The sequence below is a fragment of the Bos indicus genome, chromosome 1 (assembly GCF_029378745.1).
Source record: "Bos indicus isolate NIAB-ARS_2022 breed Sahiwal x Tharparkar chromosome 1, NIAB-ARS_B.indTharparkar_mat_pri_1.0, whole genome shotgun sequence".
In the NCBI taxonomy this organism is placed as follows: domain Eukaryota; kingdom Metazoa; phylum Chordata; class Mammalia; order Artiodactyla; family Bovidae; genus Bos; species Bos indicus.
The window spans coordinates 4,082,586-4,089,149 of record NC_091760.1 but is presented as its reverse complement, the minus strand read 5'-3'; positions in this window follow the sequence as shown (position 1 = coordinate 4,089,149).

Below are 6,564 nucleotides of genomic sequence, written 5' to 3'. Positions count from 1 at the left end.
GACAGAGGGACCTGGTGGGCTACAGGGCACGGGATCGCAAAGAGTAGGACACAACTGAGCACACACACCTCCTTACCCTCAGCCATGACTGTAGACTCTGTCCCCTTTGAATTTGCACCACTGGCCTTAGCACGACCTCTAATTGGTAGGCATATACTTCTGCGGTCTTATTCCTCTTGAACTATCCTCCTGCTCAACTTGGAGGACTTAAACCTGCAATGCCTGAACATCACATGATGAGAACCTACTTGAGAATACAGTCAACATGCAGGTAAGCTAGGAAACCAAACGGGCAGCTACTAACTCAAGCTCACTATTAACTCAGCTTTTGACATCCTGACCTAGGTGTCTGGAAGCAGAACCTCACTTGGACTTTTCAGTTACAGAAGCCAGTAATTCCTTCCTTCAGGCTAAGCCCCTAACTTTTTGAGCTTTAAGTCTACTTCATTTTTTTCAGGTCCCCCCTACCGCCCCAACCAATATGTGCATTTAAAGCTATCAATGCCCCGCTAAGTATGCCTTAGGACTTCCCTGGTGGCTCAGATGGTTAAGCATCTGTCTACAATGCAGGAGACCCAGGTTCAATCCCTGGGTTGGGAAGATCCCCTGGAGAAGGAAATGGCAATCCACTCCAGTACTATTGCCTGGAAAATCCCATGGACAGAGGAGCCTGGTGGGCTACAGTCCATGGGGTCGCAAAGAGTCGGACACGACTGAGCGACTTCACTTTCACTTTCAAGTATGCCTTTAGCTGCATTCCCACAAGCTTTAATGTGTCACAACTTAATTAGCATTCAGTTCAAAATATTTTCTAATGTCCATTGTGATTTCTTCCTGAACCTATGTGTTATTTAGAAGTGTGTTGCCTAATTTTCAAACACTCATGACTTTTCTTTTAGTTATTATCTCCAGGTCCTACCAGCCTGTAAATACAGGTACTGGCTCTTGTTTCCTATAAGCTTTTCTTCAATGAGTATTTTGGGGACTCCACCTAGGTGTCTTTCTTACATGGGGTCATGAGTGAGTTATCCCCCTTCAGACGCCACCCCATTTCCTGGTGCAAATTTGCAATGTAATATGTTATCTGCTGCTTATGTCTCATAAAAGCAGGGGCATGGAACCATCTAGATGAAAGCTATGCCTCGTTCACGTAGTGGAGGGGGAAGAATGTCCTTCAGTAGACAGATTTTGTTTGTCTGCTCCACGTCACTTCCTTGAAGGACCTATGCTTCCACTCTACCATATGGTTCTAGTGGGGTTGTCAATCATTGTAAAGTTCCTCCCCCTATGCCTTCCGCTGTAGAAGTGGACATGTGACTCAGCACGGCCAACGAGAGTCTTCTTTGGGAATTTTCTATAGCACTCTTAACAGCTACCCCTTATCGTTGACTTTAACTGTAAGGTTATGAATGTGGGGCTTGCAGGGGCCATGTTCACAGCCCCATGGGAAAGGCCTGCAGAAAGAATAAAGTCAAGTAGAGCTGACAAAGGGAATGAAAGATAGAAAAGAACCCTGCTGACATCATTTGAGCCCTTAGAACCTCCTTTATATTTTCCATTTTCATAAACTCACAAATTTCCTTTAACTTATTGTAGTTCAAGTAGTGGTTCTGTCACATAAAACCAAAAGAGCCTTGTATTGCTTATAGTGGGTTGAAGGGTGGTGGTGGTGGTTTAGTTGCTAAGTTGTGTCTGACTCTTTATGACCCTAAGGACCATAGCTCACCAGGCTCCTCTGTCCATGGGATTTCCCAGGCAAGAATACTGGAGTGGATTGCCATTTCCTTCTCCAGGGTATCATCCCAACCCACATCTTCTGCATTGCAGGTGAATTCTTTACCACTGAGCCACCAGGGAATCCCATGGGTTGAACGGTGACCTCCAAAAATGGCGACCTCATGTCCTAATCCTCAGAAGCTATGAATGTGACCTGATTTGGAGAAAAGGTCTTTGCAGAGGTAAATAAATTAAGGGTCTCTAGATGAGACCATCCTGAATTATATGGATTGGTCCCCAGTTTGATGGCAAGTATCATTCACCAGACAGAGGAAAGGATGCCCGTGTGAAGATGGAGGCAGAGATCGGAATGATGAAGCCATGAGTCCAGGAATGCTGGCGGCCACGAGAAGCTGGAGGAGGTAACAGAACCTCCCTGCGAGCTTCTGAATGGAGTCCAATCCTGGCCACACTTTGATCTAGGACAGCTGACCTCTAGAACTGTGAGGATAAATTTCTATTGGTTTAAGCCATCAAAATTTTCACACTTTTCTATCAGTTCAGAGAGGGAGCCAAGAAGCCTTATCTGGGTCCTGAAGTTTTAAAATGTTTCAGAAAACAGGGACTGAGCCAAAAGACGCCAGGCTCTATTCGAGATTGCTTATTTCCTCTGAACAACAGTCTTTCACTGGTTTACTCTGGGCACGATCTCCCAAGACTCTCCTTAAAAACACGTCTCTGGTGAACCTGTCCTCCCCCGCCACTCTCCCATGTTGCTGTTTTCTAGTCATTACGTTGTGGCTGACTCTTTGCGACCCCAGGGACTGTAGCCTGCCAGACTCCTCCTCTGTCCATGGGATTTCCCAGGCGAGAATCTTCCCTCAGCAGGGGTGGAATTTGCATCCCCCTGCACTGGCAGGCGGAGTCTTTACCCCTGAGCCCCCGCAAGTCCCCTCTTCTACCACAGGAGAGTACGGTGAAGCGCACAAAGCACAGAGTGAATGACTGGGCCCACAGCTCACGGCCCACTTACTCAGTTAGTATAAACTACGTGAGTTGGTCAGTGTGGGCTGCTCTAACAAAAATATCAAAGGCTAAGCGGCTTGAATGAGAGAAACGTGTTTCCCATGGTTAAGAGGCTGGAAGTCTGAGATCAGGGTGTCAGCACGGTCAGGTTCTTAGTGAGGGCCCACTTCCTGGCTTGAAGACAGCTGCCTTCTGCTGTGCGTTCACATGGCAGAGAGAATGTAAGAGCATTCTCTGGCCTCTTCTTACAACAGCACTAATCCCATGATGAGAGTGCCACTTTTATGGCCCAAAGGCCCCATTTCCTGGTATCATCACATATCATCACATGTGCAGAGCTTCAACATATGACTTGGGGGTAGGGGATACACAACATTCTGTCTACAGAACTATGGCAGGTTGCTAGATATATTTGAAACCCAGCTTAGGATATTGTTCAGAGACTGAAGCAATACACTCAAAGCCAGTGTACCCAGTCTTACGGAGGCAAATCATAACTTGCCAGGAATGATTTAGGAATTGGTATGGGACCCAGTTTGGGCCAGTGAGGTGAGAGGAGTAAGTCTGTGAGGGTTGTCTGGGAAAGATTTCCTCCCTGATCAAAATAGACACACAAAGAGGTATCCATTCTCACATTATGCTTTTGGATACCATGATATAAAAATACAGTGCATAGAGTGCTGGCAGCCGCCTTGTGACCATGAGGCAAAAACCTAGAAAATCTCAGTGAGCAGGCACAGAGCCCTGATGTCCATAAACTGATGAATTTAGCAACTGTGCACATGCCAACCTCCAACCTCTTGATATATAAGGTAATAAAGCCCTGATTCTTGTAATTGAAAGCCTCCTTAAATGTTACCCAGGAATTTTGCATCTTGCACAGTTGTTTTGCTAGTGATACACTATTTTTAGGCTTAACAGGCAAGACCTTAAAGCAATTCCATAACAGCTTTACTCTCTGTGACTCTCTCCTCAATGCCAAAAACCAAATAAAGTTTCATCCTCGTGCTCTGTCTTCTATTGAAACATTTTCCCATCGCTTGGGGGAAAAGAAACAAAACCCTTTTCCACCAAAACCACTGACCTTATAAACCTCAACACATGGTGATCAATGTCTCCAGTGGAAACATGTCACCCGTTAAAAGCTAAGCACAGCACGCCCTTCATTTGGAGACTGGATGAGCGGAGGTGCACGGTTAGGAGCTGTGCTCTCTGAATGCTGCATTTCATATGGCGATGAGCTTTGTCTTGTTTCTTTTCCGTCTTCCCTACATTGGTCCTCTTGAACCGAGGCCAGATTCTTCTCTCCTCTTCTCAGCAACAGGCAGGCCTCCCTGAAAGGGGCTCAAGAGTTCAGGCTGCCGGCTGACTGATGGTGACTAATTTAAGGGAGGTCGAGGAGAAGCCTCAGTTCTTCCGTGCATAAATCCTCCCCACTCTGCCTGACGCAGGCAGCACCGGGTCACTGCCTGCCTTCTAGGAAGGCCCAAGAGAATGCCTTCCAATAGAATAAGAATTAACCCTTAACTGCCAGGTTGAGTATTAAGAGGATCTGGCTGCTGCAGGACCAAGTCTCATCTACTCTGTCTGTCTCATCTTTCGCCCCTTCCGTCCTCACCCCCTCCTCGCCTTGCCCACCCCGACCCTATTGCTTAGGCTACCGCCGTGGCCTCCCCGCTGGTGCCCATCTTTCTGCTTTTGTCTGCTACAAGCAAAGAAAGCCTTTAAAACTAGAAATTATCCCCAAATAGTCCTGTCACCCTCCTGTTCAAAATGCCCCAGTGCCTCCTCTCTTACTTGGAATCAGTTTTAAAGTCCTCATCACAGTGCATGTGGCTCTGGTGGGCACTCCTTCCAGTCCCCTTCCTTCACCTTGCTCCTCACCCAGCCCCACATCAGTCCCCAGAGTCAGGGGGCCCAGCAGGACACACGTCTGCCTTTTTGCAGAAGGCGATGCCGATTCTCAGGCTCAGACACACTCCATATGAATGGTCGGGTTTCGCTAGTGAAAGCCGAAGCTGAGAAAGTTTGGGAGACTAGGAAATCTGAATCAAGTACTGGGTTAAAGTTACCGCCCACCCCCAGCCCTGCCACCACTCCACCCGGTCACAACAGACCCTGATGCTGGGGAAGATTGAAGGCAGGAGGAGACAGGGACAACAGAGGATGAGATGTTTGGATGGCATCACCCACTCTGTGGTCATGAGTTTGAGCAAGCTCTGGGAGATGGTAAAGGACAGGGAAGCCTGACGTGCTGCAGTCCATGGGGTCGCAAAGAGTCAGACATGACTGAGTGACTGAAGAACAAATGTCCCAACAGATGTCAAATGCCCAATAGAGAAGACCCGGATCAAGGCCAAGACAAGAACATTCTTCCATCCTGGGGTCCGGAATGGGTATGATTGAAGGAGGCGGCATGTTTTGGAGAGAGGATGATGAGAGAAAATCCACAAGTCCACCCAGCAGGACTCTGTGAAATGAGATGTCATGCTTGGCTCCTTGGTGCTGCGGCTCTTGGACGTCCAGAGCCCAGGATAAGCTCCTGCGCCACCAGCTGTCACAAGGGTGCCCCATCCCAGCCCTGGCCTCACTGAATCCTCATGCTCTTGGCGTCAGCCTCCATGCTGAGGCATACACGTCTTTACCATGATCCCTACTGACATAAAAAAAAAAGGCCAATCCTAGCCCAGAAGGTCAGGTGGTCATGGCATCTTTTGATTCCACAGAAACACTGAAATGACTTCTCTGAATCAACTTGGCTGTAACATAAGTAACTAGTACTGCATGCTCAGTCGGTAAGTCCTCTCTGACTCTGTGCGACCCCAAGGGCTGTAGCCTGCCAGGCTCCTCTGTCCATGGGATTTTCCAGACAAGAATACTGGAGTGGGTTGCCATTTCCTACACCAGGGGATCTTCCCCACCTAGGGATTGAACCTATGTCTCTTGCATTGGCAGGTAGATTCTTTACCACTGAATCACCCTCCTGCAAAATAAGAGACTAGGGTACCATGACTGGGTGGGGAATAGGAAATGGCAACCCACTCCAGTATTCTTGCCTGGAAAATTCCACAGACAGAGGAGCCTGGTGGGCTAAAGACCATAGGGTTGCAAGAGTCAGACACAACTTAGTGACTAAACTAACAAACTAATATTTCCCATGAGCAAAAGTACAACTAAATGTCAGCATCACACTGGGCCCTTTTCACTCCAGAAGGTGTTTATTTTTCCCACAAGGCCAAGCAATAACTTTTTTTAAATTTTGTTTAATTATGTACACATGAGGAAAAATAAGACGCTAGAGGTAATTTGAGGTTTATGTAAGGTTTCTCCCATCTGAAAGGTGGATTGTATTCCTGGCTGGATGTGTTCTGTTCTCTGAGGGTGAAATGAGAACCTTGGGAGATGATTGTCCTTTGGGGGTTAAACCAGGATTCAGCTGGGTCTGCTGGATCAGGCAGGCTCACTGTCCGTTCAGGGATGACCTGGGCGCAGCCCCGCCCCTTGAATAAGAAGTGCCGTGTACCCTAACTCACTCGTGTCTCCGATGCCTGTATATGTTAGACTGGACTTCTGGGTCCCCTCCTAACTTTGTGCAAGTAAGATGTGTTTTGCCTGTGTCACATACACCTTTAAGTCTTCAATAATTTCTGACTGTATACAGGGATGTTCGACTCTTTCACTCGTACATAAATAAGGGTATTGAAAAAAAAAAGACTTTGAAATGTCATATGTGATTTAGTCATTTTCCCTTTGCCCAGTCACTCAGTCATGTCCAGCTCTTTGCAACCCCATGGATTATAGTCTGCCAGCTCCTCAGTCCAT